The 12,268-nt window shown below is 37.3% G+C and overlaps 1 long non-coding RNA gene across 1 annotated transcript; it reads left to right on the top strand.

Annotated features, from left to right (window-relative positions):
- The first annotated feature begins 1,180 nt into the window (after positions 1 to 1,180).
- LOC309797913 lies at positions 1,181 to 10,933 on the top strand. Its single transcript, XR_014292863.1, has 2 exons — positions 1,181 to 1,547; positions 10,718 to 10,933. It is a non-coding gene; the product is annotated as an uncharacterized lncRNA (long non-coding RNA).
- Positions 10,934 to 12,268: the final 1,335 nt, after the last annotated feature.

Genomic DNA, 12,268 nt, shown 5'->3' on the forward strand with positions numbered 1-12,268 from the left:
GTTGATTTCCCCTTTGTTTGAATTCAGACTTGCCCTGTGAACTGTTTTCACCAACAGTATGTGAAGAAAGTGATGCTGCATAGTGTTCAAGGCCAGACCTTAAGTGTCTCTTTGGAACACCCTTTCTCAGAAACCAGTCACCATTCTGTCAGGAAACCCGAAAGCTAAGTGCAGAGGCCCAAGTGGAGAAAACTGAAGCTTCCAGCTAACAGACCCAACTGAGCTCGCCCTCAGAAGCTCACCCCAACTGTTGACCATGTGGATGGGAGCATTTTTGGATCTTCCAGTCAGCCCAGCATCCCAGAATACACCACATGAACCAAAATAACTGTGCAGGCAACCCATAGAATTATGAAAATCATACATTATTGTGGTTTAATCCACTAAGTTTAGGGTGGTTTGTCATGAATCAATAGATAATTTAAGTAGGTGTGTAGCTTAGATTTTTCTTTGAGACTGGTCTCTTATACCATAATACATAAATAAATGAATGTGTATATATGAATAACATACTGTAATTAAGTAAACATGAATTTCATTTTAGTTCTCAAAGAAATAATACTATATACACAATAAGTTCTATTGTACTTCCATTGTGGGGAAGTATTATTTCACTTTTTATTTAAGAAGAATTGGGGAACTCTGCTATAAACCAGGCACACTTCTTGGCACTGAGGAAGAAACTAGGGACCTCACCCTTAATAAGTCTCAGTCTAGTGAAAGAGATGGACAATTGCACTTAAGAAATTAATGATGTGCTCCATTGAAGAATGTAGCTGACTCCCCTGATACCTCATCTTCACATCACTTGAGCCTACTTCTAAATTCAGCCTCATTTATGCAGAAGTTTCCACGTGAGCTCAGACTCACATTGCCTTGGCAGGGATCTGCCTTAAGCTCCTGGCCTCCATCTTTCTGCTTTTTACCTTAGGAACGTCTCCATCACAATGGAAGCCTCTGCTTGAACACTTAGGGGAGTTAATTCTCCCAGGGGCAACTCTCAACCAATGAAGGAAGGCAGGCAGTGAATAATGGAAGCCAGCTTCCATCCTTCAAATGGACAATTCTGGGAAACATTCTTCATGTTTCTCAGATATTCCAAGAGAATTAAGTACCTGGTGCTTTCTGTGGCACTCTCAATGATGCACACTTACATAAAATTTTCTTTCTTCCAGGTCCCACTCTCTTTTTCCTTCTCTCTTCAAAAACAAACTACCTGCATCAAGCTTTGTCTCAGCCTCTGCTTTTGGGTGAACTCAAAACAAAACAATGAGGGCTTCCCTGGTGGCGCAGTGGTTGAGAGTCCGCCTGCCGATGCAGGGGACACTGGTTCGTGCCCCGGTCTGGGAGGATCCCACATGCCACGGAGCGGCTGGGCCCGTGAGCCATGGCCGCTGAGCCTGAGCGTCCGGAGCCTGTGCTCCGCAACGGGAGAGGCCACAACAGTGAGAGGCCCATGTACCGCAAAAAAAAAAACAAAACAAAAAAAACAATGAGCAATGGTCTGGGAGCACAAAGGAAGGCCACTTGAGACTGGAATAAGATAAGTAAGTTGTCTTTGGACTAACATTATGTTCAGCAGAACACATGTTGATTGAATGATTGATTGATTGAGTGATTAAAGAAAGGAGCTATCATCTTTCTAATCTGAACAATAGGCATTTGATGACTTTAAATCTACAGTACCCAAATTCAAGTCCCCTTTGGCTACTTGGAAAGGCAAAAGAAGAAAATCAGAGAGAGTAGGATGGTTAAGAATCAGATGAATAAATGCAGTAACCAGATGTTCATGTTAAATTTAAAATTAATGTGGTGAAAAAGTATGTAGTTTGTCAAGAGAGTCCATGGAATGGAAAATATTAATAAGAAGAATGTCTTATAAATGATATACTTCCCAAACAGCTGAATATACAAGATAAATTCAATTTCAAAGCCCTTGTGTCATTAACAAACTACTCATGATTTTCTCACTAAATTTATGGATTCTCCAGGACCTTCTGTGCATTGCCTCACATGGTAAAGCTTCATTAACTTCTCTTCCCTATTTTGTTATTGTTCGACCTCTGAATTAATCTGTCTCTGTAGAATTTCCATCACTATTGTTTTCTCCAGACCAAATAAAAGAAGAGTATATTCAATTTGAGTGAGAAATGTTGCACAAACACTCACTACTTCCAGTTTTATTAGGAGTTATTTGTAGGCCAGCAAAAGTAGCAAGGAACAAAGCATTCCATTTGATCAGTAGTTTTCATGTTTTAACAAGAGGTTTCATGGAGAGTTGTTTTATTGGTGCAGGAGGAATGAGGCAGGAACTAATTATTAATTTCAAATTTAGGTAAAACTAAATTAAACAAGTGCAATCAGGTTGGAGTACAATAGCTCAGAATAGAAATGAACCCTTCTTAAAAGAAAAGCCATTTGCCTTCCCTTGTTGTCAGTTACAGCATGCCTAAGGAGAAGGCATAAAAATTCATCTACTCATTTCCCTTTGAATTAGGTTTATTCATATAGCAAAGTGTGAGGAATCAGGTTTGTGAATGTGTGAAGTGAATCAGAAACATACATGGGCCATGTGTATCTTTAACTACTCCATTGGGTTGGCATGATTTCCACTTGTGAGGAGTTTGATCTTACAATGATACTCAACACAAGTAATATTTACAGATAAAATTTACAAGTCATGCTAATTGTTATATTACAAAAAAAACAAATTGGTGAATTGTGCCACATATTTGAAGTTTAATCTGTGTATCTCTGTATATTTGAAAATATAATCCTATTATAAATTATGTAGTCATCTGTTTTACGATGTTTTCATTAGAATTTCTACAAGTCATTTGTAACATACATAACAATCTCTTCTTTAAATGCTATTTCTCTCCTTAACATGTTTTGCCTGTTTTCTGTTTCAAGCCAAGTAGTAAAGGCATTATTATTTTTAAATACCTGTATGTACTTTTCTCTTTGTATATCTCAGCTCTTTCTTAAATTTTATTTATCATATTTCTTTCAAATCTGCCTTGTGAAACATAATAAACCTTTGAATCTGTAAGTATGCTTCTCAGTAGTTCCAGATTGCCACTTAGCTCCAGGGTGGATAACTAAAACTGCTGTAATGCACAGTATTCCCCAAAGATGCATTTAATCATTTGCTTCATTCTTGTTTTTAACTACTCTGAACTTCTACATCTTAGGTCAGGAAAATTCCACCTTATTTAGTGGTCTAAGAATAACAGTTCTCACCATTATACAACCCACCCAGATTTCAGTTCCGAGCAGAACTGAAAGTCAGGGATTTTATTCTGCTTCATTCATTGCCATATCCCCAGTGCCCAGAACAGTCCTGGCACAGAGTGGGAACTCAAAAAAAATATTTTTGAGCAAATACATAATCATTAATTGTGGTACAGTATTAAGAAAAATTATCATTTTATTAATTTGTGACAAGTACTCCATAAAAAGTATCAGGTCTTTTCATTTTAATTTTGAGTTGTTCAACTGGACCTCTAGCCAACAGAAAGGCCCTGCCATTTGTTAAACAGTCTTGAAACTTTCCAAACCCAAAGCTCAGCTGGTAGGCTGAGCTTGGTAGAGCTCACCACAGTGATACGTTTATACCTCTCTCACCACAGCCCTCAGGGTAACCAGCATGAATCTGGTGGTCAGCTGTCTGGGACAGTTTGAAACATCGTCAGAGCTGCTGGGCATATTTCATTTTATCTCTGCACCCTACCGCCTCACACATCCCCTCCAACCCCCACCCCCAAATTTATGCCAGATTTGAGTCTGATCCTCTTCACAGAGTCTGATGTGCTGTATCAACCAAACACATGCTTAGCCACATGAACTACAATAATACATATATTCACCAATGCTAATTTGGAGTATTTCCTCACCAAAGAGTAAGTGTTAATGATAAGTCAGTGTGGCAAAGGAAGAACCTCTGTCCTGACCTGTAAGTGAGGAGCATTTTCTGCATATAAAAATCATATTGGAGATATTTTGAAACTCTCTGAGTGGGAAGAATATCTAAGGGTAGGCTAGATGGCAGAATCAAGAAAATAAAACATATATAATGACCTAAATATAAGAGAAACATATTTCTCACTCAGTTTTAGTGCTTTTGGTCTAACTGCTCTGAACCATGTTCTTCTATACATGACTTTCAAGGTTGTTTGGGGGGAAGTCTCCATTCTAATCATTTGGAAGAAGAAATGCATGACTGTGAGGGATATATTCTTATTGGTCATACTTGGAAATTGTAACTCAATTCTGCTCACATTCAATTGGTAAGAACTCAGTTGCTGTACCTAACAGCAAAGAAGACAAAGGAATATGGTCCAGCTGAAAGTTCATTAAGAAGAAACAGATTGTGGTGTCTATGAACATTCACAGTTCAGGTCTCCTGCAGCAGAACGTATAATTGACTATGGTCCCCAGCTGCTGTGCCTCTGGGCCCACCACTGTATAATGAAAATTATGCCAAGTCTAATACTATAAGTCATCAAGGCACACACTTTAGCATACCTTCTTTCTTATCTGAAGCCTCATCCATGAAACGTTAAATAAAGACATATATGCAGAGTAGAGTGTAGTGGTTTCAAGTATAGACTCTGGAGCCAAAAGGTCTGGATGACCTTGGGGAGATTACTTAACCTCTCTGTGCCTGTTTCTTTATCTTAAAATGGAGTGAGTAGTATGTATGTTGCACAGTTAATGGGAGGATTGAAAGAGTTATGCATGTAAAATACTTAGAAGAGTGTGCGGTGCTTCTCCACTATAAAACAATTAGCTATTATTATTCTGCCACTATGCTCTATGGGACTCTGGGTTTTTTTGAATGATCTTCATAGTTGTCAGGGTGAGGTTCTAGATGTTTTACCCCAGCTTTCAGGAAAGAAGCTTCAATTTTATCAGTTTATTTATTGACTTCTTTGTGGGACACAGGTCTATATCAAGGTTTCAAGGTTTGCCTCAGTTGTAAAGAGCTACCTTGGCTAAAGATATATCCCTCCTAGGAGTATATCTGATGGCTATTCAAGGCAGAGGTATAAAAGCCTCACCACGTCACCCACTGCTGGATAATTTTGGTAGACCTTATCTACTACAGCCCCTGGTGGATAGAGGGAAGGCTTGGTCTAGCCTGCAATGCGGACTTCCTTCTTTTGCCAAGGCTTTCTTCCTCACTCTCTCTTTCATTGGGGTCATTAGCCCTTCATGAATACACTGCCCACAAAACTTCCGCTCAGCACTCAGTGTCTGCTTCTGGAAAACCCAATCTTGAAAGCACTTCTGCATGAGATTCTTTTTTTTTTTAATTTATTTTATTTTATTTTTATTCATTTACCTATTTATTTATTTAATTGGAGTATAGTTACTTTACAGTGTTGTGTTAGTTTCTGCTGTACAACAAAGTGAATCAGCTATATGTATACATATATCCCCTCCCTCTTGGACCTCCCTCCCATCCCCTGCCCCACCGCCATCCCTCCCATCTAGGTCATCACAGGGCACTGAGCTAAGCATCCTGTGCTATACAGCTGGTTCCCACTAGCTATCTATTTTACACACTGTCGTGTATATATGTCAATCCTAAGCTCCAAAAAATCTACAAGCAATAAATGCTGGAGAGGGTGTGGAGAAAAGGGAACTCTCTTGCACTGTTGATGGGAATGTAAATTGATTCAGCCACTATGGAGAACAGTATTGAGGGTCCTTAAAGAGCTAAAAATAGAACTACCACATGACCCAGCAATTCCACTACTGGGCATAGACCCTGAGAAAACCATAATTCAAAAACACGCATGTACCCCAATGGTCATTGCAGCACTATTTGCAATAGCCAGGACATGGAAACAACTTAAATGTGCATGAGATTCTTAAAAGCAAACAACAAACAGGAGAAACCACTAGTCTAGTCTAAACAGTTTAACATCTTATAGTGACCTCTCATTGATTTATGAATTTAAGATTTTTCTGCAATAAGATTATAAATGTCTCAAAGGCAGGAACTTGATTACATAGATGGAGAGGCTTAATACCTACTTACTTGACTCCATTGTTGGTTGATCGATTAATTGATAGTCTCATGGAAACTTTTTATGTTAAATACATTAGCAGTATACAAAAAAGTTAGCACATAGGTTTATTTCTAACTGCTTAATATAGGTACCCCAAGTAGAAAACTTCAAATGTGCAGAATTTATCCTAATTGCAAAAAGGAAAGAAACAGGAAAAGATTTCCTAAGTTTAAAAAATAAACTGTCACATGTCTATTAACCAAAGCTTTTAGCAGTTATTTACTACCTTGCCCAAATTCTTTGGCCTTCTCCATCATAGCCAGACAGATAATAATCTACTTAATACAGCCTCATATGTCAGTGTTTGTCTCGGCTTTGAGCATTCAGGCCCAACCTGGCAATGCCCCCAGGAACCAGTGGAGCCTGCTGTAACAGGATCTGCTCCCAGAGATTCTGTTGATGGCTCTAACCGTTGAATCTTCTTAATAGTGAACTGAGGAGACCTTCAAGATGGTCGAGGAATAAGACATGGAGATCACCTTCCTCCCCACAGATACACCAGAAATACATCTATACATGGAACAACTCCTACAGAACACCTACCAAATGCTGGCAGAAGACCTCAGACTTCCCAAAAGGCAAGAAACTTCCCACATACCTGGGTAGGGCAAAAGAAAAAAGAAAATACAGAGACAAAGGAATAGGGATGGGACCTGTACCTCTGGGAGGGAGCTGTGAAGGAGAAAAAGTTTCCACACACTAGGAAGCCCCTTCACGGGTGGAGACGGGGATGGCTGGGGGGAAGCTACAGCTTTTTTTGCTATCAAAAAAACAAACAACCCAATCCAAAATTGGGCAGAAGACCTAAATAGACATTTCTCCAAAGAAGATATACAGATGGCCAACAAACACATGAAAGGATGCTCCACATCACTAATCATTAGAGAAATGCAAATCAAAACTACAATGAGGTATCACCTCACACCAGTCAGAATGGCCATCATCAAAATATCTATAAACAATAAATGCTGGAGAGGGTGTGGAGTAAAGGATACCCTCTTGCACTGTTGGTGGGTATGTAAATTGATACAGCCCCTATGGAGAACAATATAGAGGTTCCTTAAAAAACTAAAAATAGAACTACCATATGACCCAGCAATCCCACTACAGGCATAGACCCTGAGAAAACCGTAACTCAAAAAGAGTCATGTATCACAATGTTCATTGCATCTCTATTTACAATAGCCAGGACACGGAAGCAACCTAAGTGTCCATCGACAGATGAATGGATAAAGAAGATGTGGCACATATATACAATGGAATATTACCCAGCCTTAAAGAGAAACGAAATTGAGTTATTTGTAGTGAAATGGATGGACCTAGAGTCTGTCAAACAGAGTGAAGTAAGTCAGAAAGAGAAAAACAAATACTGTATGCTAACACATATATATGGAATCTAAAGAAAAAAAAGAAAAGAAAAGAAAAATCGTTCAGAAGAACCTAGGGCCAGGACAGGAGTAAAGACACAGACATAGAGAGTGGAGTTAAGGACACAAGGAGAGAGAAGGGTAAGCTGGGACGAAATGAGAGAGTGGCATGGATATATATACTACAACTGTAAAATAGATAGCTAGTGGGAAGCAGCTGCATGACACGGGGAGATCAGCTAGGTGCTTTGTGTCCACCTGGAGGGGTGGGAAAAGGAGGGTGGGAGGGAGAGGCAAGAGGGAGGAGATATGGTGATATATGTATATGTATAGCTGATTCACTTTGTTATAAAGGAGAAACTAACACACAATTATAAATCAATTATACTCCAATATAAAAAAAATAAAAAATAAATTATACTCCAATAAAAATGTTCCAAAAAAAAGTCAATAAATAAAAACAGATTTGGAAAACTACATGTAATGTAAAGGATGAACAAAGGGTTAACACAAAAAGAACTCTTGGGCTTCCCTGGTGGCGCAGTGGTTGAGAGTCCGCCTGCCGATGCAGGGGACATGGGTTCGTGCCCCGGTCCGGGAAGATCCCACATGCCACGGAGCGGCTGGGCCCGTGATCCATGGCTGCTGAGCCTGTGCGTCCGGAGCCTGTGCTCCACAACGGGAGAGGCCACAGCAGTGAGAGTCCCGCGTAACGCAAAAAACAAACAAACAAACAAACAAACAAACAAACAAAAAACAACTCTTACAGATTGACAAGGAGATAAACACTCTATGGAAAAATGGACAAAGGATATTCAGAGGCAATTTGTGAAAAAATGGAGATGCTCAAACTCACTAGAGCCTGAGGAAATGCAAGTTAAAGAAAGCAACAAGGTGATAGATAGCCTTATAAGTAACAATGTCAGAACTTTATGAGTGACATCCACTCCTGCCAGGCATGAGGGGAAAAGAATATTCTCATACTTTGCTGATGGAAATGTGAATTGTTATAGGTTTTTTTTGAAAAGAAACTAGAAATAGCTGTTAAAAATTAAAAATACATATATCCCTTGACTTAACAAATGTTACTTCTGAGACTGTTCTAAGGAAAAGCATCAGGATTTAAGATTATATGCTCAAGGATATTTCTAACACCAGTAACTGGGTAAAACCTGGAAGAAAATGAATGTGTGTCAATAGGGCAATGGTGAATAAATTATGGAACGTTCATCCCATGTAATATAATGTTTCCATTAAACAAAAAAGAAAGGGATTTCCATGAGTTATTGTTGCATGAGTAAAGGAAGGTTCAGAAAAGTTTGTAAAATATGATCTTATCCTTATAAAACAAAAATGCACTCCCTGCCACATGTTTATATATGGAGAGATGTTTACATATAATTGTATAAGCATGAAGATAAATGAAGGAAGATAAATATTCTAGGTGTTTAACATGGATAACAATGAGAGAAAGAGGGAAAAGGAGAAAACCAAGCAATATAGAGAAAGAAAACTTGAAAACACTGCACTAGAAACAACTCTAGTATGATCACATCGACGCATTTATAGAAAACCAGATTTGTGTATATGTGATCAACAATTTTTAAAAAGACTTCTGACTTTCATGAGAGAGAAAGATATTCGCACAATAAATATCCCTTTATTTTCTTTCTCTTTTTTTAATTGAAAAAAAACAGTGAACTGAAATCTGCCTCAGTAAAACTTTCAATGGGCTTCATTTTTTTTTACCCTTTGGAGAAAAAAAATCATAGGTCTGCCCTCTTATAGATTACACTCCTTCAAATATTTTAAGACAGCTCTTGAAATCCTCTTAGGATGTTTTCTTTACCAAGCTAACAATTCTTTGTTCCTTTAAGAGAGGAGTTTCTCAGACTATTTGCCATTCTGGCTTTCTTTCCCTGGATGCATTTAGTTAGTCAAAGTCTATCAGAAAATTGTGGCAGCCAAAACTTAATATCATACAGCACAGTTCATGGGTATTCTTAGTCTCCTTGTTTTGGACACTTTGTTTCTATTACTGTTTTCTACATTTGCAGTAATTTTTTAGTTCCTTGTTATATTATGAGGTCCATTGCAGTGGCATTTCTGTCAGGTCTTTATAATTTGACTTCTCTCCAGCTTAATTAGCCATTTACAATATACAGAGTTCCTCTCCCCTCACCCTTCCACCCTCTTGTCCCAACAAGGATAGAATTTCCTCATTAATATCATGGAAAATGTTTCCCATCTGGCCCTTTTTAAGAAACCATTATAAGTAGGAATCTTACTCAGACTTTGAGTGACATTGTTCCACTTACTGAATACTGGCTCTATGTGTATACTTTATAGGGTCTCTGGGATCACTGCATGTAAAATACAATCTATGAAATAGAATTTTTATTTTTTCTGTTAAAATTTTATTTTTATAAATGTAAATTGATTCAGAAAAAGGGAAAATTCCCCCCAAACCTTCTGAAAATTCACAGCAAGGTTGCTATTGTTATTGTTTGTGGATTTTGTTGTTTAGTCTAGATTTTATACTTTGTTTATATTGGGCTGAGTCTACCCACCTTTATAATTCCTGGGGTCTAGCTTCTTCTGTAATTACCTCAGAAATGCTGTCCTGTGGGACACCTGGCCCAAGAAATTGTGTAAGCTTTTTTTAAAAAACAAATCTGAATCTTATGCAGCTTCACAATCTTGTGTCAGATAAAGCCAAGAATTAATTTTGCAAATTACTGACACAAATATAATATACACTATTGTGGTTTATTTCCTGTAAAAATTTGATTTTCATTTGCATTATTTATGAAGAACTGATTTTTCCAGAGGTTCAACATACAATGCAAAAGTGAAAGAAGTTAGTGTGTACTCACAGATTGTTACATATAAGCAGTCAATAGCCTTGAACTGAAGTTTCATGAAATTTTGTCTCTCACCAGAGCAAGCCATATGTCACTTAGGAATTCATGAAACTAAGATGAATCTCATAAGAGATATTTTCCAAAGCAAATTTTGCTTGGGGTTCAGAATTTTTTAAATGAAAACAATTGTTTCAGGCTTTAAAATTCTGATGTTTCCCCTCTAGAACACAACTGGAAATTCCTTGAAGGAAGTGACTGTGTCATGTTCATCTTTTTAACCTCAGTCCCTAGTACCATGTTGATAGTGAGTAGGCCCTAAAGAGATGCTTGTGGATTGAGTGAATAATGAATGAATGAATAATAACCTGGGCCAACTGTGAAAGTGAGCATCTTATGACAATCACAGGTATTACATCAAAAAGACAGCAGAAGCAAGGTGAAGAGATGATCAGGGGAGCTACAGAGGAGGAGAAGTAATTGGAACACTGTTTGGGAGACCAGAAAAGAAGATGTAGCAGGAGGATGAGAAATCACCACGGACCACAGTATATGGCAGGAATGGGAGGCAATCAGCAACATGAGCAGAAAGCGAGCCAGTGTGCTGCTGGGAAATCTGTACCAGGGAGGGGATGTGCACAGTGTGTGGAAACAATGTGGGAAGATAGTTCTCAGTGCACAGAGCATATGTAACTTGTTAATTGGGGGATTTAAAAATTATATTTGATATATAAAATTAATAAAGATGATGAAAAATTAAAACGAAGAACAAGAAAATAGATGCAAAGAAGTCCTTAACTACATGTGTTTAATGATCATAACAATTTATTATAAAATGCTTAGAGCTATAGTCATGCTCATGGGATGAATGATTTTCACGGAATAAAAACAGCTGTGGGGAAATCACAAACTGTAACAGTATCAATAAAAGCATTAAAATGAAAAGATGTACCTTGAAATATTATTCAAGTAGACAACATATATGCAGTTATCTTTTATGCTCTACATGGCTCCATTAAAATTTAATTATTAAAAAACAGACCATATTTTGTAAACAGTCAGTATCAGCCAACTTAACCTACCACACGATTTTTTTCAATGCATTGGTATATCAATAAATATACACTTAAAAAAAGATCATATGGCACCTTCTGTATTACAACTTGTTATAGAACAGGAACAGAAAATGCCACATAGCTGGGTTGGATGACTCTGGGTTTCACATGAGAGCATCTGCACTATGACTATTAGAAATGGATCGTATGTAGAAGGAGTAAAAACCAGTGGTAACATGGGCTATAGACACAAGGAAAATTTCATAGTAAAATCTAAAAAGGATAAACATCTTATTACATATTGTTACCAATATTTCTAGAAATTCTTTTTCTTTAATTTTGTTTTTAAAATTTTAAATTTCTTTTAAAAAAGAATTACCCAGGATGTGCAAGATGGATGCGTTTCACTTTTCTTTGAGAGTATGTGTATATAATAGCTTTTTAAGTTCTATAAGTATCACATTTATTGCTTTTGAATATATTTTTGTTTTTAATTTTTATCTAATTTATGATTTCTAACAAATTCACGTGCTTTATTATTTGTGGAGGGGCACACTAACCTAAGTTATTATAATAATGTGATATGTGACTCAATTAATACTGTATTTTGTGTTTACACAGAATTATTTTTTTAGGTAAAATTTTTCTCATACTTTATTTCTTTTCCTCCCAGCAATTCTATGAGATAAAAAGATTAGGCAAAATAATCTCCATTTCAGAGATAAAGAAACTGAGAAATAACAAAGGTAAGTATTTTGATTAAGGTCATACAATTACTTGATTTCCTAGGGCTCTAATTCAGTTTTTCCAAATTGTCTTTCTTTGAATCCCTCTAGACTTTCCTGCCTTCCATTTCTACATGTCCCTGTCACAAAGGACTGAACAGAGCTGCTAGTCAGAATGTT

This window comes from Mesoplodon mirus (assembly GCF_964341445.2).
Source record: "Mesoplodon mirus genome assembly, contig: HAP1_SCAFFOLD_1221, whole genome shotgun sequence".
NCBI lineage: Eukaryota > Metazoa > Chordata > Mammalia > Artiodactyla > Ziphiidae > Mesoplodon > Mesoplodon mirus.